The sequence below is a fragment of the Felis catus genome, chromosome X (genome assembly GCF_018350175.1).
Source record: "Felis catus isolate Fca126 chromosome X, F.catus_Fca126_mat1.0, whole genome shotgun sequence".
NCBI classification, from domain to species: domain Eukaryota; kingdom Metazoa; phylum Chordata; class Mammalia; order Carnivora; family Felidae; genus Felis; species Felis catus.
In genome coordinates, this window is record NC_058386.1 from 82,782,765 (window position 1) to 82,805,992 (window position 23,228).

The 23,228-nt window shown below is 38.3% G+C and overlaps 1 long non-coding RNA gene across 2 annotated transcripts in view; it reads left to right on the forward strand.

The window, feature by feature from the left end:
* The window catches only part of LOC109496561, a 74,414-nt gene that overhangs the window by 12,113 nt on the left and 39,073 nt on the right, over window positions 1-23,228 (forward strand). The window contains exon 3 of one of the 2 annotated variants that reach the window (XR_002152682.3): window positions 19,167-19,255. This is a non-coding gene — a long non-coding RNA (uncharacterized LOC109496561). Of the gene's footprint in view, window positions 1-19,166; window positions 19,306-23,228 lie in introns of both variants that reach the window. The other variant, XR_002739815.2, reaches the window with a different exon arrangement.

Here is a 23,228-nt window from a genome sequence, read left to right on the forward strand (position 1 = left end):
ACGTAGTACTCCATTGTGTATATAAACTACAATTTCTTTATCCATTCATTAGTTGATGGACATTTAGGCTCTTTCCATAATTGGGCTATTGTTGAGAGTGCTGCTATCAACATTGGGGTACAAGTGCCCCTATGCATCAGTACTCCTGTATCCCTTGGGTAAATTCCTAGCAGTGCTATTGCTGGGTCATAGGGTAGGTCTATTTTTAATTTTTTGAGGAACATCCATACTGTTTTCCAGAGTGGCTGCACCAATTTGCATTCCCACCAACAGTGCAAGAGGGTTCCTGTTTCTCCACATCCTATCCAGCATCTATAGCCTCCCGATTTGTTCATTTTGGCCACTCTGATTGGCGTGAGGTGATATCTGAGTGTGGTTTTGATTTGTATCTCTCTGATGAGGAGAGACATTGAGCATCTTTTCATGTACCTGTTGGCCATCCAGATGTCTTCTTTAGAGAAGTGTCTATTCATGTTTTCTGCCCATTTCTTCACTGGGTTATTTGTTTTTCAGGTGTGGAGTTTGGTGAGCTCTTTATAGATTTTGGATACTCGCCCTTTGTCCAATATGTCATTTGCAAATATCTTTTCCCATTCCGTTGGTTGCCTTTTAGTTTTGTTGGTTGTTTCCTTTGCTGTGCAGAAGCTTTTTATCTTCATAAGGTCCCAGTAATTCACTTTTGCTTTTAATTCCCTTCCTTTGGGGATGTGTCGAGTAAGAGATTGCTACGGCTGAGGTCAGAGAGGTCTTTTCCTGCTTTCTCCTCTAAGGTTTTGATGGTTTCCTGTCTCACATTTAGGTCCTTTATCCATTTTGAGTTTATTTTTGTGAATGGTGTGAGAAAGTGGTCTAGTTTCAACCTTCTGCATGTTGCTGTCCAGTTCTCCCAGCACCATTTGTTAAAGAGGCTGCCTTTTTTCCATTGGATGTTCTTTCCTGCTTTGTCAAAGATGAGTTGGCCATACGTTTGTGGGTCTAGTTCTGGTGTTTCTATTCTGTTCCATTGGTCTATGTGTCTGTTTTTGTGCCAATACCATGCTGTCTTGATGATTACAGCTTTGTAGTAGAGGCTAAAGTCTCAGATTGTAATGCCTCCTGCTTTGGTATTCTCTTCAAAATTACTTTGGCTATTCGGGGCCTTTTGTGGTTCCATACAAATTTTAGGATTGCTTGTTCTAGCTTCGAGAAGAATGCTGGTGCAATATTGATTGGGATTGCATTGAATGTGTAGATAGCTTTGGGTAGTATTGACATTTTAACAATATGTATTCTTCCAACCCATGAGCATGGAATGTTTTTCCATTTCTTTATATCTTCGTCAATTTCTTTCATAAGCTTTCTATAGTTTTCAGCATACAGATCTTTTACATCTTTGGTTAGATTTTTCCCTAGGTATTTTATGCTTCTTGGTGCAATTGTGAATGGGATCAGTTTCTTTATTTGTCTTTCTGTTGCTTCATTATTAGTGTATAAGAATGCAACTGATTTCTGTACATTGATTTTGTATCCTGCGACTTTGGTGAATTCATGTATCAGTTCTAGCAGACTTTTGGTGGAGTCTATCAGATTTTCCATGTATAATATCACGTCATCTGCAAAAAGTGAAAGGTTGACATCATCACTGCTAATTTTGATGCCTTTGATTTCCTTTTGTTGTCTGATTGCTGATGCTAGAACTTCCAACACTATGTTAAACAACAGCAGTGATAGTGGACATCCCTGTCGAGTTCCTGACGTCAGGGAAAAAGCTCTCAGTTTTTCCCCATTGAGGATGATGTTAGCTGTGGGCGTTTCATAAATGGCGTTTATAATGGCGTTAGTATATTCCTTCTATCCTGACTTTCTCCAGGGTTTTTATTAAGAAAGCATGCTGAATTTTGTCAAATTTTGTCAAATGCTTTTTCGGCATCGATTGACAGGATCATATGGTTCTTATCTTTTCTTTTATTAATGTGATGTATTGCGTTGATTGATTTGCGAATGTTGAACCAGCCCTGCAGCCCAGGAATGAATCCCACTTGATCATGGTGAATAATTCTTTTTTTATGCTGTTGAATTCGATTTGCGAGTTCCTTATTGAGAATTTTTGCGTCCATATTCATCAGGGACATTGGCCTGTAATTCTCTTTTTTTTACTGGGTCTCTGTCTGGTTTAGGAATCAAAGTAATACTGGCTTCCTAGAATGAGTCTGGGAGTTTTCCTTCCCTTTCTATTTTTTGGAATAGCTTGAGAAGGATAGGTATTATCTCTGCTTTAAACATCTGGTAGAACTCCCCTGGGAAGCCATCTGGTCCTGGACTCTTATGTGTTGGGAGATTTTTGATAACTGATTCCATTTCTTCACTGGTTATGGGTCTGTTCAAGCTTTCTATTGCCTCCTGTTTGAGTTTTGGAAGTGTGTGGGTGTTTAGGAATTTGTCTATTTCTTCCAGGTTGTCCAATTTGTTGGCATATAATTTTTCATAGTATTCCCTGATAATTGCTTGTATTTCTGAGGGATTGGTTGTAATACTTCCATTTTCATTCATGATTTTATTCTATTTGGGTCATCTCCCTTTTCTTTTTGAGACGCCTGGCTAGAGGTTTATCAATTTTGTTTCTTTTTTCAAAAAAACCAACTCTTGGTTTCATTGATCTGCTCTGCAGTTTTTTTAGATTCTATATTGTTTATTTCTGTTCTGATGTTTATTATTTTCTTCTTCTGCTGGTTTAGCGTGTCTTTGCTGTTCTGCTTCTATTTCCTTTAGGTGTGCTGTTAGATTTTGTATTTGGGATTTTTCTTGTTACTTGAGATAGGCCTGAATTGCAATGTATTTTCCTCTCAGGACTGCCTTCGCTGTATCCCAAAGCATTTGGAATGTTGTATTTTCATTTTCATTTGTTTCCATATATTTTTTAATTTCTTCTGTAATTGCCTGGTTGGCCCATTCATTCTTTAGTGGGGTGTTCTTTAACCTCCATGTTTTTGGAGGTTTTCCAGACTTTTTCCTGTGCTTGATTTCAAGCTTCATAGCCTTGTGGTCTGAAAGTATGCATGTTTTGATCTCAATTCTTGTATACTTATGAAGGGCTGTTTTGTGACCCAGTATGTGATCTATCTTGGAGAATGTTCCATGTGCACTCGAGAAGAAAGTATATTCTGTTGCTTTGGGATGCAGAGTTCTAAATGTATCCGTCAAGTCCATCGGATCCAATGTATCATTCAGGGCCCTTGTTTCTGTATTGACCATGTGTCTAGATGATCTATCCATTGTTGTAAGTGGAGTATTAAAGTCCCCTGCAATTACCACATTCTTATCAATAAGGTTGCTTATGTTTGTGACTAATTGTTTTATATATTTGGCGGCTCCCGTGTTCGGTGCATAGACGTTTATAATTGTTAGCTCTTCCTGATGGATAGACCCTGTAAATGGTTATATAATGCCCTTCTTCATCTCTTGTTCCAGCCTTTAATTTAAAGTCTAGTTTGTCTGATATAAGTATGGCTACTCCAGCTTTCTTTTGACTTCCAGGAGCATGATAAATAGTTCTCCATCCCTTCACTTTCAATCTGAAGGTGTCCTCACTTCTAAAATGAGTCTTTTGTAAACAGCAAATAGATGGGTCTTATTTTTTTTATCCATTCTGATACCCTATGTCTTTTGGTTGGAGCATTTAGTCCATTTACATTCAGTGTTATTATAGAAAGGTATGGGTTTAGAGTCATTGTGATGTCTGTAGGTTTCATGCTTGTAGCGATGTCTCTGGTACTTTGTCTCACAGGATCCCCCTTAGGTTCTCTTGTAGAGCTGGTTTAATGGTGATGAATTCCTTCAGTTTTTGTTTGTTTGGGAAGACCTTTATCTCTCCTTCTATTCTAAATGATAGACTTGCTGGAGAAAGGATTCTCGGCTGCACATTTTTTCTGTTCATCACATTGAAGATTTCCTGCCATTCCTTTCTGGCCTGCTAAGTTTCAGTAGAGAGATCGGTCAGGAGTCTTATAGGTCTCCCTTTATATGTTAGAGCATGTTTCTCCCTAGCGGCTTTCAGAATTTTCTCTTTATCCTTGTATTTTGCCAGTTTCACTATGATATGTCGTGCAGAAGATCGATTCAAGTTACGTCTGAAGGGAGTTCTCTGTGCCTCTTGGATTTCAATGCCTTTTTCCTTCCCCAGTTCAGGGAAGTTCTCAACTATTATTTCTTCAATTACACCTTCAGCCCCTTTCTCTGTGTCTCTTCTTCTTCTTCTTCTTCTGGAATTCCTATGATAAGGATAGTGTTCCGTTTGATTGCATCACTCAGTTCTCTAATTCTCTCCTCATACTCCTGGCTTTTTTAATCTCTCTTTTTCTCAGCTTCCTCTTTTTCCATAAAAGGGTGGATCCGTGAGGTGCACAGGGGTGGGAGGGGCAGGCTCAGGTCACTTTTCCTTTGGTGATCTGCTTTGGGAGGGGCCCTGCGGCACCGGGAGGGAGTCAGACCCGCTGCTGGAGGAATGGATCCTCAGAAGCACAGCATTGGGTGTTTGTTCGGTGCAAGCAAGTTCCTTGGCAGGAACTGGTTCCCTTTGGGATTTTGGCTGGGGGATGGTGAGGGAGATGGAGCTGGCAAGCGCCTTTGTTCCCTGCCAAGCTGAGCTCTGTTGTCCAGGGCTCAACAACTCTCCTTCCCGTTGTCCTCCAGCCTTCCCGCTCTCTGAGCAGAGCTGTTAACTTATATCTTCCAGATGTTAAGTCCCGTTTGCTGTCAGAACACACTCCATCTGGACCCTCTGCTTTTGCAAGCCAGACTTGGGGGCTCTGCTTTGCAGGCAGGCTGCCCCTCTGCCCTGGCTCCCTCCCACCAGTCCGTGTAGCATACACCGCCTCTTCGCCCTTCCTACCCTCTTCTGTGGGCCTCTCACCTATGCTTGACTCCAGAGAATCCGTTCTGCTAGTCTTCTGGCGGTTTTCTGGGTAGTTTAGGCAGGTGTGGGTGGAATCCTAGTGATCAGCAGGATGCGGTGAGCCCAGCATCCTCCTTCGCCTCCATCTTCCCTAGACTCCTCTTCCTCCCATTTCTTAATTGGCTTATTTGTTGTTTGGGTGTTGAGTTTGAGAAGTTCTTTATAGATTTTAGATACTAACCCTTTATCAGATATGTTATTTGCAAATATCTTCTCCCATTCTGTAGAATGCCTTTTAGTTTTGTTGATTGTTTCCTTCCCTGTGGAGATTTTTATCTTGAAGTCCCAATAGTTTATTTTTGCTTTTGTTTCCCTTACCTCCAGAGATGTATCTAGTAAGTAGTTGGTATGGCTGAGGTCAAAGTGGTTGCTGCCTATGTTCTCCTCTAGGATTTTTATGGTTTCCTGTCTCACATTTAGGTCTTTCATCCATTTAAAACTTAGTTTTGTGTATAGGGTGAAAAGGTGGTCCAGTTTCATTCTTCTGCATGTTGCTGTTCAGTTTTCTCAGCACCATTTGTTGAAGAGACTGTCTTTTTTCCATTGGATATTCTTTCAGCTTTCTTGAAGATGCGTTGACCATATAAATTGTGGGTCCGTTTCTGGGTTTTCTATTCTGTTCCATTGATCCTTGTGTCTGTTGTTGTGCCAGTACCATACTGTCTTGATGACTGCAGCTTTGTAATATAGCTTGAGGTCCAAAATTGTGATGCCTCCAGCTTTGGTTTCCTTTTTCAAGATTGCTTTGGCTATTCGAGGTCTTTTGTGGTTCCATACAGACTTTAGCACTGTTTCTTCTAGCTCTGTAAAAAATGCTGGCGGTATTTTGATGGGGATTACATTAAATGTGTAGATTGCTTTAAATAGTATAGACATTTTAACAATGTTTGTTCTTCCAATTCACGGAATGTATTTCCATTTCTTTGTGTCCCCTTCAATTTCTTTCATAAGTGTTCTATAGTTTTCAGAGTACAGGTTTTTACCTCTTTGGTTAGGTTTATTCCTATGTATCTTATGTTTTGGTGCAAATGTAAATGGGATTGGTTCCTTGATTTCTCTTTCTGCTGCTTCTTTGTTGTCATATAGAATTGCAACAGATTTCTGTATGTTGATTTTGTAACCTGAGACTTTACTGAATTTATGTATTAGTTCTAGCAATATTATGGTGGAGTCTTGTGGGTTTTCTACATAAAAAATCATGGCATCTATGAATAGTGAAAGTTTTACCTCTTCTTTGCCATTTTGTATGCTTTTTATTTCTTTTGTTGTCTGATTGCTGAGGCTAGGACTTCCAGTACTATGTTTAACAACAGTAGTGAGAGTGGACATCCCTGTCCTGTTCCTGACCTTAGGCAAAAAGCTCTCAGTTGTTCTCCATTGAGGATGATATTAACTGTGGGTCTTTCTTATATGTCCTTTATGATGTTGAGGTATGTCCCATCTATCTTTACTTTGTGGAAAGTTTTTTTTTTATTTTTTTTATTTTTTAGCTTTTTTGTGTGGAGGGTTTTTATCAAGAATGGATCCTGTATTTTGTCACATGCTTTTTCTGCATCTATTGACAGGATCATATGGTTCTTACACTTTCTTTTATTAACATGGTGCATTACGTTGATTTGTGAAAATTGAACAAGCTCTGCAGCCCAGGAATAAATCCCACTTGATCATGGTGAATAATTTTTTTAATATACTTTTGAAAATAGATTTACTAGTATCTTGTTGAGAATTTTTGCATCCATGTTCATCAGGGATATTGGCCTGTAATTCTCCTTTTTAGTGGTGTCTTTGTCTAGTTTTGGAATCAAAGTAATGCTGCCCTTGTAGAATGAGTTTGGAAGTTTTCTTTCCATTCCTCGTTTTTGGCACAATTTGAGAAGTATAGTTATGAACTCTTCTTCAAATGTTTGGTAGAAATTTTTGGGGAAGCCTTCTGGCCCTGGAAGTTTGTGTGTTGGGAGATTTTTGATTACTGATTAAATTTCTTTGGTAGTTATGAATCTGTAAAAATTTTCTATTTCTTCCTGTTTCAGTTTTGGTAGTTTATACATTTCTAGGAATTTATGCATTTCTTCCAGATTGCCCAATTTTTTGGCACGTGTTATTTCACAATATTCTCATAATTGTTTGTATTTCTGTGGTGTTGGCTGTGATCTCTCCTCTTTTGTTTGTGATTTTATTTATTAGGGTCCTTTCCCTTTTCTTTTTGATAAGTCTGGCTAAGGATTTATCAATTTTATTAATTCTTTTGAAGAACCAGCTCCTTGTTTCATTGCTCTCTTCTACTGAGTTTTTTGTTTATTTGTTTGTTTTCTGTTTCTGTGTCGTTTATTTCTGCTCTAACCTTTTTTTAAGTTTATTTATTTGTTTTGAGAGAGAGAGTATGCACAGGGGAGGGGCAGAGAGAGTCTCAAGCAGGCTCCGTGCTTTCAGTGAAGAGCCTGACACAAGATTTATTACCACGGACTGCAAGATTATGACCTTAGCCAAAATGAAGTCAGATGCTTAATTGAGCCACCCAGATTCCCTTCTGCTCTAATATTTATTATTTCCCTTATGATGGCTTTAGGCTTCATTTGTTATCTTTTTTCTAGCTCTGTTAGGTGTAAATTTAGGTTGTGTATGTGTTGCAGGGAGTATGGCGGGAGTTGCATAAGATGAGTCTGCAAACAAAGTGCAGTAAGTGAAGGTCCTCATACTCGAGTCCAAATGAGGCTCTGACTCCAGAATGAAGCTTCTTTTTGTTAGGATAATTGCTAAAGACTATGTGTATAAATTCAGCTAAGCAAGTGTGTTAATCAATCTAATAGTTTAGCTTTTCAAGGTTGAATTTTGAGTTAATTCGTTTCTATAACACTAGGAAGGGTCAGGGTGTGAAGGAGAATCTGGCCTTGGACAATGTTAATGGCTCTAGGCAGTCCTTATGAGCCTCAGCCCAGCTGTTCAGCTGTGCAAACATGTCCTAAGGCCTTGAACCTTCTCCAGCCCTTCCCTTTTGAAGTATTTTCCTTTGATGCTTCTCTCCTGCATCTCCCACATGTATTTGAAATTTTTCTTGCTTCTTGAATTAGGCCTGTATTGTATATACTTCCCTCCTATGAGTGTTTTGTGGCATCCCAAAGATTTTAGACTGCCATATTTTCATTTGCTTCATGTATTTTTTAGTGTCTTTTTAAAAATTTACATCCAAATTAGTTAGCATATAGTGCAACAATGATTTCAGGAGTAGATTCCCTAATGCCCCCTACGCATTTAGCCCATCCCCCCCCCTCCCAGAACCCCTCCAGTAACCCTCTGTTTTGTTCTCCATATTTGTGAGTCTCTTGTGCTTCGTTCCCCTCCCTCTTTTATATTATTTTTGCTTCCCTTCCCTTATGTTCATCTGCTTTGTCTCTTAAAGTCCTCATATGAGTGAAGTCATACGATATTTGTCTTTCTCTGACTAATTTCACTTAGCATGATACCCTCTGGTTCCATCCACATTGTTGTAAATGGCAAGATTTCATTCTTTTTGATTGCTTAGTAATACTCCATTGTATATATGTACCACATTTTCTTTATCCATTCATCCATTGATGGACATTTGGGCTCTTTCCGTACTGTGGCTATTGTTGATAGTGCTGCTATAAACATGGGGGTGCAGGTGTCCCTTTGAAACAGCACACCTGTATCCCTTGGATAAATTCCTAGTAGTGCAATTGCTGGGTGATAGGATAGTTCTATTTTTAGTTTTTTGAGGAACCTCCATACTGTTTTCCAGAGTGGCTGCACCAGTGTGCTTTCCCACCAACAATGCAAAAGAGATCCTCTTTCTCCACATTCTTGGCAACATCTATTGTTGCCTGAGTTGTTAATGTTAGCCATTCTGACAGGTGTAAGGTGGTATCTCATTGTGGTTTTCATTTGTATTTCCCTGACGATGAGTGATGCGCATTTTTTCATGTCGATTGGCCATCTGGGTGTCTTCTTTGGAGAAGTGTCTATTCATGTCTTTTGCCCATTTCTTCACTGGATGATGATGACGATGATGATGATGATGAGTTTTGGTTGTTGAGTTTGATAAGTTCTTTATAGTTTTGGATACTAACCCTTTATCTGATATCTCGTTTGCAAATATGTTCTACCATTCTGTTGGTTGCCTTTTAGTTTTGCTGATTGTTTCCTTTGCTGTGCAGAAGTTTTTATTTTGATGAGGTCCCAGTAGTTCATTTTTTCTTTACTCCCCTTGCCTCCAGAAAGGTGTTGTGTTAGAAGTTGCTGTGGGCAAGATCAAAGAGGTTTTTGTCTGCTTTCTCCTTGAGCATTTTTATGGCTTCCTGTCTTACACTGAGGTCTTTCACTCATCCATTTTGAGTTTATTTTTGTGTATGGTGTAAGAAAGTGGTCCAGGTTCATTCTTCTGCATGTCGCTGTCCAGTTTTACCAGCACCACTTGCTGAAGAGACTGTCTTTATTCCACTGGATATTCTTTCCTGCTTTGTGAAAAATTAGTTGGCCATACGTTTGTGGATCTATTTCTGGGTTCTCTCTTCTGTTACTTTGATCTCAGTGTCTGTTCTTGTGCCAGTACCACACTGTCTTGATGCTTACAGCTTTGTAGTGTAGCTTGAAGTCTGGGATTGTGATGCCTCCTGCTTTGGTTTTCTTTTTCAAGATTGCTTTGGCTATTCAGGGTCTTTTCTGGTTCCATACAAATTTTAGGAATCTTTGTTCTGGCTCTGTGAAGAATGCTGGTGTTATTTTGATAAGGATTGCATTGAATATGTAGATTGCTTTGGGTAGTATTGACATTTTACCAATATTTGTTCTTCCTATACAGGAGCATGGAATCTTTTTCCATTTTTTGTGTGTCTTCTTTAATTTCTTTCATAAGCTTTGTATGGATTTCAGTGGATAGATGTTTTACTTCTTTGGTTAGATTTATTCCTAGATATTTTATGGGTTTTGGTGCAATTATAAATGGGATCAATTCCTTGATTTCTCTTTCTGTTGCTTCATTGTTGGCGTATAGGAATGCAACCGATTTCTATGTGATTTTATATCCTGCAACTTTGCTGAATTCATGAATCAGTTCTAGCAGTTTTGGTGTAATCCTTTGGGTTTTCCACGTGGAGTATCATGTCATCTGCGAAGAGTGAGCGTTTGACCTCCTCCTGGCTGATTTGGATGCCTTTTATTTCTTTGTGTTGTCTGATTGCAGAAGCTAAGACTTTCAATACTATGTTGAGTAACAGTGGTGAGAGTGGACATCCCTGTCTTGTTCCTGACCTTAGGGGGAAAGCTTCATGTATTTTTTTTTAAATGTTTATTTATTTATTTATTTATTTATTTATTTATTTATTTATGAGAGATAGAGTGAGAGCAAGAGCAGGGGAGGGAAAGAGATAGGGAGACAGAGAATCCCAAGCAGACGCTGTGCTGCCAGTGCAGAGCTCAATGTGGTGCTCGAACCCACAAACTGTGAGATCATGACCTGAGCTGAAATTAAGAGTTTGACCCTTAACCGACTGAGCCACCCACGCCCCCATATTTCCATGTAATTTTAATTTCATCTTTGATTTCCTGGTCAATCCTTTCTTTCTTTAGTAAGATGTCTCTCACCTTCATATATTCGTGGTGTTTGCAATTTTTTTTCTTGTGGTTGCATTCTAGTTTCATAGCATTGTAGTTGGAAATTATGCATGGTATGATCTCAATCTTTTTGTGATTGTTGAGGCCTGAGTTTTGACCTGTATCTGATATATTCTGGAGAATGTCCCATGTGCACTCAGAAAGAATGTGTATTCTGTTGCTGTATGATGAAATGTTCTGAATATATCTGGTAAGTCCATCTGGGCCAGCATGTCATTGAAACCCATTGTTTCTTTGTTGATTTTCTGCTTAGATGATCTGTCCATTGCTGAAAGTGGGGATAAAAGTCCACTACTATTACTGTATTGTTCACAATGGGTTTCTTTATCTTTGTTATTAATTGTTTTATATATTTGTGTGCTTCAAGTTGTGGGCATAAATGTTTACAACTGTTAGATCTTCTTGATGGATAGACTCCTTCATTATAATATATTGCCCTTCTTCATCTTTTGTTACAGTCTTTAGTTTAAATTCTAGTTTGATGTAATTGTGGCTATTCTGGCTTACTTTTGATGTCCTTTAGCATGGTAAATGGTTCTTCATCACCTCACTTTCAATCTGCATGTGTCTTTATGTCTAAAATGAATCTTTTTTGTAGGCAACATATAGAAAGTTCTTTTTTTTATCCATCTTGATATCCTATGCCTTTTGATTGGAGCATTCAATCCATTTTACAGTCAAAGTGATTATTAATAGATATGAATTTAATTCCATTGTATTACCTGTTAAGTTGTTATTTCTGGAGATTTTCTCTGTTTCTTTCTAGTTTTTGTCACTTTTGGTCTCTCCTTTCTACTCAGAGTCCCCTTTAATACTTCTTGCAAGGTTGGTTTAATGGTCATGAGTTCCTTTAGTTTGTTTGCCTGGGAAACTCTTTCTCTTTTCTTCTAATCTTAATGACAGCCTTGCTGGTTTGAAGTATTCTTGGCTACATATTTTTCCCATTCAGCATGTTGAATATATCTTGCCATTCCTTTCTTGGTTACTAAGTTTCTGTGGATTCTGCTAACCTGATTTGTCTTCCTTTGTAAGTCAAGGATTTCTTTCCACTTTGTCTTCCCTTGTAAGTGAAGGATTTCTTTTCACTTGCTGCTTTTAAGACTTTTTCCTTATCTCTGTATTTGGAAAATTTTACTACAATATGTCTTGGTTGCCTGACTTTTGTTGATTTTGATGTGTGGTCTCTGTGCCTCCTGCATTTGGTTATCTGGTTCCTTCCCCCAATTAGGGAAGTTTTCAGGTATAATTTGCTGAAATAAACCTTCTTCCCCCTTTACCCTCTCTTCTTATTCTGGGACTCTTATGATATAAATGCTATTACACCTTATGGAATAACTGAGTTCCTTAAGTCTACATTATGATCCAATATGTTTCTTTCTCTCTCCTTTTCAGCTTCACTATTTTCCATCATTTTATCTTCTATATATCTATCACTTATGTGCTTTTCTGCTTTTTCCATCCTTGTGGTCATTACATACAACTGGTTTCACATGGTGGTTATACCATTTTTTATTTCAACCTGGCTAGTTTTTAGGTCTTTTGTCTTGGTGGTAAAGGACTCCCTGCTGACTTCTATGGTTTTCTCAAGCCTGGACAGTATCCTTATGATTGTTGTTTTAAATTCTGGATCAGGCATATTACTTATATTTGTTTCAATTAGATCCCTGGCTGTGATCTTTTCTCGTTCTTTCTTTTGGGATTAATTTTTCCATCTTGGCATTTTGTCATGTCTCTGTCTTCTGTGTGTTAGGAAATCTTGCTATGTTTACTGCTCCTGACAGTAGTGACTTTATGAAGACGTGGTCTTATACTATCTAGGATCTGGTGCTTCAGGAAGTGTTTCTGGTGTATGTTGTATGCACTCTGCTTGTGTGTTTTGGCTGCTCTTTCCCTGAGGTTAATCCCCTTCAGAGTTTCTCCTTGTCTGCAGTGGGGAGTGTTTTCACCTTGTCCAGAGAGAGGAGAGTTTTAACTAGATGTGCTCTGGTCTGCTTGTTAAAAGAGACCAGATCCTATTTCCACTAGAGGTGAAGCTTGATAGCACTCTATGGTCAGTAGGTTTGGTGTGTGCAGGTGTTTGTGCTGGTCTTCTGGGGGAGGAGCCTGCTACCACTGTAGTTCTCGGGCACACTTGTACTAGTAAAGAAGCACCTGAAGAGCACGGGGGGGGGGGGCAGGGCTTGGTGTAGGTGGTGAGGCCTTCAGTGTTTGTGGTGTTCTGCTCACTGAAGTCAGTCCGTGGTGATGGGTGGGGGAGAGGGGGAGAAAAATAATGGTGCCAGCTATCTCCTTCATCCCCAGAGAGGGGAGTTCTCACCACTTCTTCCCAGAAACCCTCACAGAATAGTGAACAATCTCCATTTGTGTGTCCCAGACATCCCACAGATCCATACCTTCACCTTGTCTGTGTCCAGGCCATATGCCTCCCTGGTGGTGCAGTGTTCTTGTTTTTTATCTTAGACATGCAGCTGAGTTTCAAAAATCCAAACTTTAAGGACTGATGCGCCGTGGACCCAAGCTGGTCTTCTGGGGAAGGGTCTTGCTTCATTGGGGCGGGTGCCATTTGTTCAGAAGGGCAGTCACACTAAGGTTCAGGAGCTTCGAGTTCAGAGTAGAGTGTAGCAAAAAGCTGGCAACCATGTTAGGTGCCCTCAGCAGGTGTCTTTACCCCTCTGCTAAGAAATGAGGCAGTGATAGTGCCTGTTGAATCTTTTGTCCCCTGAGAGGTAATGCTACCTCCCTCAGAGGCTCTCCAATAATAAAAAACTTTCTATTCCAGTGCATCCCAGGGTATCCTCAGATTGCACACTCTTCTTCTGGTCTTCTGCCCTCGTTCTCCACAGAAGCACTGCTGCATCCACTAGGCTCCATACCAACCATGGTGCAGACATCTAGAACTCCAGTTTTCGAGCTCCACTGGTTGTAAAAACTCAAGATAATCATCCCCTCTTATTTTCCCAATGGTTTTGGGGAAGTGTTTTTCTTGTGCGATCCCCTGTGTGCTGCTCTCTCTCTCTCTCTCTCTCACATTTCTCTGTGATGAGGGCCTTCTCCCCTCCGCAGTGCCAATGATCCTTTTCTCCCCCAAATCACATCTCTGCACCTCCTTCCTTCCAGGATGTGAGACCTCTTGTCTCCCTCTAGTTATGTAGTTTGTTCTCTCAGTCCTCAGATCAATTTCTTGGTTGTTCAGAATGATTTGATATTTATCTGGCTGAGTTGAAGGGATGAGGCAAGCATAGGACCCCCTTGCTACTCTGCCATTTTAAACTAAACTCATAGAGCATTTTTTCATATGCCTACTTTACATCTGTATATCTTCTTTGGTGAGGTGTCTGTTAAGGTCTTTGGCACATTTTTTAATTGGGTTGCTTGTTTTCTTATTGTTAAATTTTAAGAGTTCCTTTTGTATTTTTGATAATAGTTCTTTATTAGATATATCTTCTACAAATATTTTTTTTCCCAGTCCGTGTCTTGTCTTTTCATTCTCTTGATGCTGTTTTTCTTAGAGCAGAAGATTTTTATTTTAATGAAATCAGCTTATCAATTATTTCTTTCATGGATCATGCTTTTGGTGTTGTATCTAAACAGTTATATCCAAGGTCATCTTGATTTTTTCCTGTGTCACCTTCTTTTCATTTAGGTTTATCATCCACCTAAAGTTATTTTTTGTGAAGGGTCTTCTCAAAGAACCAGCTTTTTGTTTCATCGATTTTCTGTATTGATTTCTTGGTTTTAATTTCATGGATTTCTGCTCTAAACTTTATTATTTCTTTTCTTTCACTTTGGATTTAATTTGCTCTTCTTTTTTCTATTTTTTTTTAGAGAGATTACACAAGCATGTGAGAGGGACAGAGTGAGAGAGGGAGAGAGAGAGAGAGAGAGAGAGAGAGAGAGAGATTGAGAATCCTAAGCAGGCTCCACACTCAGTGCTGGATTTGACATGGGGCTCAATCCCACAACCCTGGGATCGTGACCGGAGCTGAAACCAAGTGTCGGGTTCTCAACTGACTGAGCGACCCAGGTGCCCTTATTTTTTTTCTAATTTTCTAAGGCAGAAGCTTATATTATTGATTTTGGATCTTTCTTCTTTCTAATATATTCATTAACTGCTATATATTTCTTTCTAAGCACTGATTTCATTGCATCCTACAAATCCTGGTAAGTTGTAATGTTTGTTTAGTTTTTAAATATTTAAAAATGTCTCTCAGAGCACCTGGGTGGCTCAGTTGGTTAAGCGACCGACTTCAGCTCAGGTCATGATCTCGCAGCTCGTGAGTTCGAGCCCCGTGTCGGGCTCTGTGCTGACAGCTCAGAGCCTGGAGCCTGCTTCAGATTCTGTCTCTCTCTCTCTGCCCCTCCACTGCTCATGCTCTGTGTCTCTCTGTCTCTCAATAATAAATAAAAGTTAAAAAATTAAAAAAATTTCTCTTGAGATTTCTTTTTTGACTCATACTTTATTTATAGATGTGTCGTTTAACCTCCAAGTATTGTGGTATTTTCCAGCTATCTTTCTTTATCGATTTCTCTTCAATCCCATTGTGGTCTGAGAGCAGACATTGCATGATTTTTCTCTTTTAAAATTTGTTCAGCATGTTTTATGGCCCAGAATGTGATCTGTCTTGGTGAATGTTACATGTGAGTTTAAGAAGACTGTGTACCCTGCTGTTAGATGAAGTAGTCTATAGATGTCCATTATATCCAATTGATTGATGGTGCTGTTGAGTTAAACTTGTTTTACTAATTTTTTTGCTTGCTAGATATGCCAATTTTTGATAGAGGGCTGTTGAAATGTCCAACTATAATAGATTTATATATTTCTCAAAGTTTTGCAGTTTTATCAGTTTTTCCTTTATATACTTTTAAAAAATATTTTTAAGTTTACTTATTTATTTTGAGAGAGAGTGAGTGAGCAGGGGAGGAGTTGAGAGAGGGGAAGAGACAGAGAATCCCAAGCAGGCTCTGCACTGGCAGCGCCAAGCCCAGTGTAGGGCTTGAACTCATGAACTGTGAGATCATGACCTGAGCCAAAGTCAAGAGTCAGACACTCAATCGACTGAGCCACCCAGGCACCTCTGCTTTATATGTTGTGACACTATGTTGTTAGGCACATACATGTTAAGAATCATTATGTCTTCTTGGTGAACTGATCTCTTTATCATTATATGATGCCCTTTTTTTATTCCTAATAACTTCCTCTACTTTGATGTGTACTATGTTTAATATTAATATAGCCATTCCTGCTTTCTTTTGATTAGTGTTAGTATGTTATGTCTTTCTCCATCCATTTACTTTTTCAATTTTTTTTTATTTAAGTATAGTTGACACACAATATTATATTAGTTTCAGGTGTACAACATAGTGATTTGTCAGTTATATACATTACAAAATGCTCACCACAATAAGTGTAGTTATCATCTGTCTCCATATAGAATTATTGCAATATTATTGAGTATATTCTCTATGCTGTACTTTTCATCCCCATGACTTGCTTATTTTATAACTGGAAGTTTGTACCTCTTTATCCCTTTCACCTACTTTGCCCATTCCCCCACTCTCCTCCTATGTGGCAACTACCAGTTTGTTCTCCATGTTTATGAGTCTATTTCTATCTTTATGTTTGTTTTATTTTTTGGATTCCAACTATAAGTGAAATCATATGGTATTTGTCTTTTTCTGACTGACCTATTTCACTTAGCATAATAATTTCTGTGTCCATTCATGTTGTCATAAGTGGCAAGGTTTCATTCTTTTTTATGTCTAAGTAATATTTCATTACACACATACACACATGCAAACACATATATAGCAAATCTTCTTTATCCATTCATCTATCAGTGGACACTTAGGTTGCTTTTATATTTTGGCTTTTGTAAATAATTCTTCAATGAACATGGGGGTGTCCATCCATTTACTTTTAATCTATATGTGTCATTATACTTAAACAGGGTTTCTTGTAGGTATCATATTATGTCATTATACATAAAGAGGGTTTCTTGTAGATATCATATTGTTGGGTCTTACTTTTTGGTCTGCTTTGATAATCTCTGTCTTTTAATTGATACATTTAGTGATTATTGATATAGTTAGATTAATATCTAGTATAGTTGGCACTGCTTTCTGTTTATTGCCCTTGTTCTCTACTTCTGTTTTTCTCCTATCCTTTTTCTGTATTTTTTAATTTTATTTTTTTTTAATTTTTTAAAGTTTAGTTTTGAGAGAGAGAGAGAGAGCATGAGCATGGGAAAGGCAGAGAGAGGGACACAGAATCTGAAGCAGGCCCTAGGCTCTGAGCTGTCAGCACAGAGACCAATGCGGAGTTCGAATTCACAACTGTGAGATCATGAGCTGAGCTGAAGTCAGATGCTCAACCAAGTGAACCACCCAGGTGCCCCTGCATTTTGTAGTTTTAATTGAGAATTTTATATGACTCCATTTTCTCTTTTTTCTTGGAGTATATCAATTATAATTTTTTTAAAGATTTTATATTTTTAAAGTAACTTTTACACCCAATGTGGGGCTCAAACTCACAAGCCTGAGATCAAGAGTTGCAAGTCTACTGACTGAGACAACTAGGCACCCCTTTCCATTACATTAAAAAAAAAAACAGCAAAAAAACTTTGCTTAGTGGTTGTTCTAGAAGTTGCAATATTTATATTTAATCCAAATATACAATCCCTATATTTATATTTAATCCAAATCTACATTCCAATAACATTATACAGCTTCATGAGTAATGTAAGTACTTAATAATAACCAAATAATCCTAATTCCTCCCTCATATCCTAGTCTCATTGCTGGCATTCATTTTACTTAGGCATAAGCATATAGATAGTCAAAGACAGTATTGCTATCATTAATTTGAATAAACTTGTTAGATCAATTAAGAATAAAGAAAGAAAAGTTTTTATTTTACCTTCACTTATTCCTTTAATGCTCTTCCTTTTTTATGTAGATCTGAGTTTTCTACCTATAGCATTTTCCCTGTCTCTAAAGAACTTCTAACACTTAATGCAAGGCACATCTACTGGCAACAAATTCCTTCATTTTCTATTTCTGAGGAAGTCTTTATTCAGTTTTTGAAGGATAATTTTACAGGGTACAGAATTCTAGGTTGGTAGTTAGTATCTCATATCTCTTATGGATCTAAGAAGAGTTCTTGATTTTTTTTCAGTTCATTCAGCTTTTTAACTTTTAAGAATGGAGTAGTAACTTCGAACTTCTTTTTAAAAATTTTTTTATCATTTTATTTATTTTTGAGAGACAGAGACAGAGTGGGAGTGGGGGAGGGGCAGAGAGAGAGGGAGACACAGGATCTGAAGCAGGCTCCAGGCTCTGAGCTGTCAACACAGAGCCTGATGCAGGGCTCGAGCTCACAAACCGTGAAATCATGACCTGAGCCAAAGTAGGACACTTAATCGACTGAACCACCCAGGCACCCCTATCCTTTCAGTTTTTAAAAATATAAGCAAATTTAACATGTATGTTAGTTTTTACCCCTGTTCATAGGTAAAATGTGGCTTATTCTACAACAGTGCAGTCCAATAGAAATTGCTGTGGAAATGAAAATTTTCTGTATCTCTGTTGCTCAATATTAACACAGTGAATGTTAGTGAGGAACTGAGTTTATAGTGTTATTTAAATATGGTTTATTAAGTTTAAATGCCATGTGTGGCTAGTGGTTTCTGTATTGGGCAGGAGCAACTTTGAATACTTTACATACTTTTCTACACCTTGTTTTTCACCTAACAATGTATCCTGGAGATCACTTCATAGTAGTATAGAAAGGGAGCACCCACTGGTTTTTATAGCTGTATAGTACTCTAGGATGTAGGTTTACCTTAGATTATTCAACCAATCCCTTATTGATTGACATCTGTCATGTGTCTACTCTTATGCTACTATGAATTGTTCTTCAAGGGATGGTTTTATGCTTATGCTTTTTTGTCTTTTTGCATTTTTTTCTTTGGGGTAGATTCTTAGAAGAATGATTTCTGGTTCCAAGAATAAATACCTGTGTAATTTTACTAGATAGCATCAAATCCACACCAAAGAGATTTTACATTATCTCTAGCAATGCATCAGAATCCTATTTCCTCACAGAGTATCTAAGATGAACTCTGAGGGAAGGTGAATATGATGTGAGAAATCTATGAAAACTATTTCACAAATCAGGAAAATTAGATGTTTGGACAAGGGTCTTAGTCCTCCTTGTCTTTGATAGTCTTGCTCTATCCTTTTTTGTCTCCTATGGTTCTAGGTCCAGGCCCCTCCAACTGACAGAGGAGGCCTTAACATGAAGCAGAAACTTCATGTTTATCTGAGAATACTAAATGGAAGATCTTCCCTTTAGTGATAAGGCAGGCAAAAAATCCAGTTCAGAAATAAATCATACTCACCTAACAAAAGGCTAGAGGAGAAAGCAAAATCTATAGGTAGTTTTATGAGGAGAAACAAGATTGACGTTGTTCTTTACTTTCTGTGAGTGAGACCTTAGAGAAGGAAGTAGGAGCCTGTTCGCAATATGCAAAAAAGGTGTCAGTTACAAGGTGCAACCGTCTTCTAGGGTTAAAATTCTGACCTCTAAACACTGTGATTTTCTGTTTAGATGCTGAATTTCTGGGACTCAGGATGAAAATTGGACTAAACTTGTTTGAAATGGAGTCCATTTGAGGTCAAGCCTCAACACCTCATAGGGTGAGCATTAACATCCATTTTGCTGCCTGTGGACCTTTCCACTTATGCAGGTATGGAGATCAAGGGAGACAAAGTGTAGGATACAGATATTGAATTGAACTGACAGTGCCTGGCGCAAAGTAAACACCCAATACACATTAATAAATTAATGAGAGGGGCGCCTGGGTGGCGCAGTCGGTTAAGCGTCCGACTTCAGCCAGGTCACGATCTCGCGGTCCGTGAGTTCGAGCCCCGCGTCAGGCTCTGGGCTGATGGCTCAGAGCCTGGAGCCTGTTTCCGATTCTGTGTCTCCCTCTCTCTCTGCCCCTCCCCCGTTCATGCTCTGTCTCTGTCCCAAAAATAAATAAACGTTGAAAAAAAAATTAATAAATTAATGAGATTTAGATGTAGGAATAAGCAGAATAGGAAATTATGTATATGTTCTCTCAATATTTTTTATAAGCATATGAATTTTCAAAAGAGAGTTGTGATCACTAAGTACTTACTGTTTAATAATCTCCTTTGAGGAAACATTTTATGTCTGATTATAAAAAATTATGCTTTTTCATTGGTAAAAATAACGTGTAGAAAATGGAGAAAGATGCCACCTAGCGATCAGAGTCAGAGTTGCAGGTGTAAAAGCCTCTTCTAGGGAACTTGGAAAAGGATGAGGTAATGGGAGAGAGTGAGGCTTGTGTATGGATTTTATTGTATAGGCAAAGCTTTCTGGAATTTTCTACACACTAGTTGTGATTCTGCTGTATTCTTTGTTGTTGATAAAGGAATTCTTATGTGCGCAGTCTTTTAACCCCACTCAGTCACATAAGAGTGGGCCTTGGGCCTGGAACACATATCAAGAGATAAAGAGTGCACATAGCCTGTGCTGGGTTTTTGCCTTGTGTGGGAATATCTTTCTCTGTTTCAGATTCAGTCAGTACTCCTTTGTTTTGCTTAAGATTGTTTGGCAACGGCCCTTAGGCACACTCCCACCTTTCGGTATTTGTCACATCACCAGTTAATGGTTTTGTTGTTTAAGATACATAAAGCAATATCAAAATTTGCATTAGAAATTAAAATTATTCTGTATGTTCTTTCTGTCTCCACCTTCTCCACCCACATAATACAAAGATAGTCACTGTTAGTTTATTCAAAACTATTCTCAGATTCTTTTTCTCTATATCTAATACACTAATTTTAACCACACACAGATATCTATAAACCCATGTTGATATATTCTTTGCATAATGAGACCCATATTCTATATTATTTTTTATATTTTTATTTTTTTGACTGTCTTCATTTTTATTATTTTTTAAAGATAAGCTCTAGGCCCAACATGGGGCTTGAACTCACAACCCTAAGATCAAGAGTCACATGCTCTACCAACTGAGCCAGCCAGGCACCCCCTACATTATATTTTTGACTTGTCTGACTGATTAAAGATGATTCTTTTTTCATCTTATTTATTTATTTGTGGTGTGTTTCTAAGTATTTGTTGGGGATTTGTATTGTTTTTTTATGTGCATTCTCTCTCTTTTTTTTCTATTGAGATATAGTTGATATATAACATTATATTAGTTTCAGGTATAGAAAATAATAATTCAATACCTGTATATATTACAAAATGATCACTACAATAAGTCTAGTTAGCATTGATCACCACACATAAGTACAAATTTTTTTTCTTGTGATGAGAACTTTTAATATATATTCTCTTAGCTTCCCTGAACAAAATAAAATATTGTTTTACACATTTTAATATATAAACACACAGCTATTTTCCAGCTTGCTGACATCTTTAATATATACATAATATGTCATATATATTTTACATAATATATTATACATTAAATATATCTAATATTCTATATATTTATTATACATAATTACTTATAATATAGAATATTATGCAATAACTATATACAATTAATAAATATATATGATGATATATGTTATGTAATTTAAATGAATATTATAATATGTAATGCATTTATTATATATTAATTATTACATATGTATATAATCTAACTTTATACCTGTTTATTAAAATTACATGTTGCATATGTCCCTCCTGTTCCTTACACTCAGGGAGTATTGTGAGGAATTCAAGAAGAAAAGCTCTTCAAGATTCCAGTGCAGTATTTGGTACATCATGCATAATGCCAATGTTTGCAGCCTTCCCATTCCAGCTCTTCTGATCTTTAACAGGGAAGTTGTTTCTTAGTTTCAATAAAATTACTATATTTTAGTGAGCATTTGGGAATGTAAGAAGGGAAACACACACACACACACACACACACACACACAAACACATATTTTATGGGAAATTTGGTGCCATCTCTGTGATATGCAGTGTAAAGGAGCTGGGCTGAGGGAAAATTCCTCACCCCTCATATGGGAACAATTGTGCGTTTCTTCTCTGTTGATGCCCTCTTTACTCACATCAGAATTGCATGTAATGTTGAGTCTGGTACCTATTGGAAGCTCTAGGAAGAGGTGGTTGGGGGTTGGCAAGGAGCGATACTGCAGTGAGAGTCAGGAGCTCTTCCTGGGTCTCAGTACTGGAGCCATCCCAGGGTGAGTTCCTTCCTCTGCTGTGACCTGCACCATGATGCAGTTGTGCACTGAGCATCCATCACTCTTTATACCTTCAGTGGCCCAGGGGCTACAGAGGTCATGGTAATGGTTTCACAGGGTCCTCGTCCTTTAGAAGTTATAGTGAACCTTGTAGAATCTTCTTAATGTATAAAGAGAAGGAATGGCTCACTGGAGTAGTCAGAGACTCTTCAAAGAGGTGGGCCTGGCACAGTGATCAGGACTTGTGGATTATGAATAGGAGAGAAGTGACAAGGAGTCCAGAGTAACTGGTGAAGTGTGGGGGCTCCCAGGTGAGCAGACAGGCCTCAGAGGTAACTGATTGGATACTCCAGGGGGCTGAGGCCATTCTGGTTTGGTATCGATTAGAGATCTTAAAAGGACACATTTACTTCAATGGGATGCTACATAGCCCCCTTACACACTGAAATGACACAACTGTTGGTAAGAAGTAAAGTACATGTCTCACTAGTCCGTGGGGGCAGGAAAGAACCAGGATCACTGACAGTAGTAAAGCTGAGTTGATGTTTAGCTCCCTAAACCTTCATTAAAGCAGAAGCAGATATCAAGGGGAAGGATTTACTGTTAATGGATCCCTACGGTGTCTGGAAATAATATTCTCACTGATCCCACATTCTATAGAATCCCATCTTGTCAGCAAGTTTCTGCCTGCTTCTTCAGTGTCATTTTTTTTTTTTTTGAGAGACTTCCAGCAGGTGAGAGGGATGGGGGGCAGAGGGGTGGAGAGAGAGAGAATCTCAAACTGGCTCCACGTTCAGTGCAGAGCCCAATGCTGGCTCCATCCCACGACCCTGGGATCATGACCTGAGCTGAAATCAAGTATCAGACACTCAACTGACTGAGCCACCCAGGTGCCCCCTGCAGCCGCATTCTTAACCAGAACATTTTCTCCACCTGTTAGCTCTCTCTCCATGCTTTCATTTGTTTCATCTCTGAATCCTACCAGAGATCACTCAGTGAGACTTTTCTCCTCTTTTGTTGCCTCAACTCCTTTCATGAGTTCAGTGGGTTATATCAGAGCACAACACTGGACAAGTTTAGGCAAAATTTAGCATTTGCCTTCACTGTCTTTTACATGTGAAAGACACTTTGCACACTTATTTCTGCAGGGTTAAATGTGGCACCATGACCACAACTGGAATGGATTTTTTGACCAAACACCCACTTATTGTTGGGTCACTGTGTTGTGGTAGACACATAGCTCTGCATACTTTACTCAAATGTGCATTTTACTATTGTCCATACTATCTGACCTTTTCAAATGTGTTCACACTACCTGATCTTTTTAATTGTGTTCAGTAGAATCTCTGCACAGGATTTCACCTGGTATGTGATTTTTTTTCTGGATTTTAATCATGTTATCTGCACATGTTGCCAC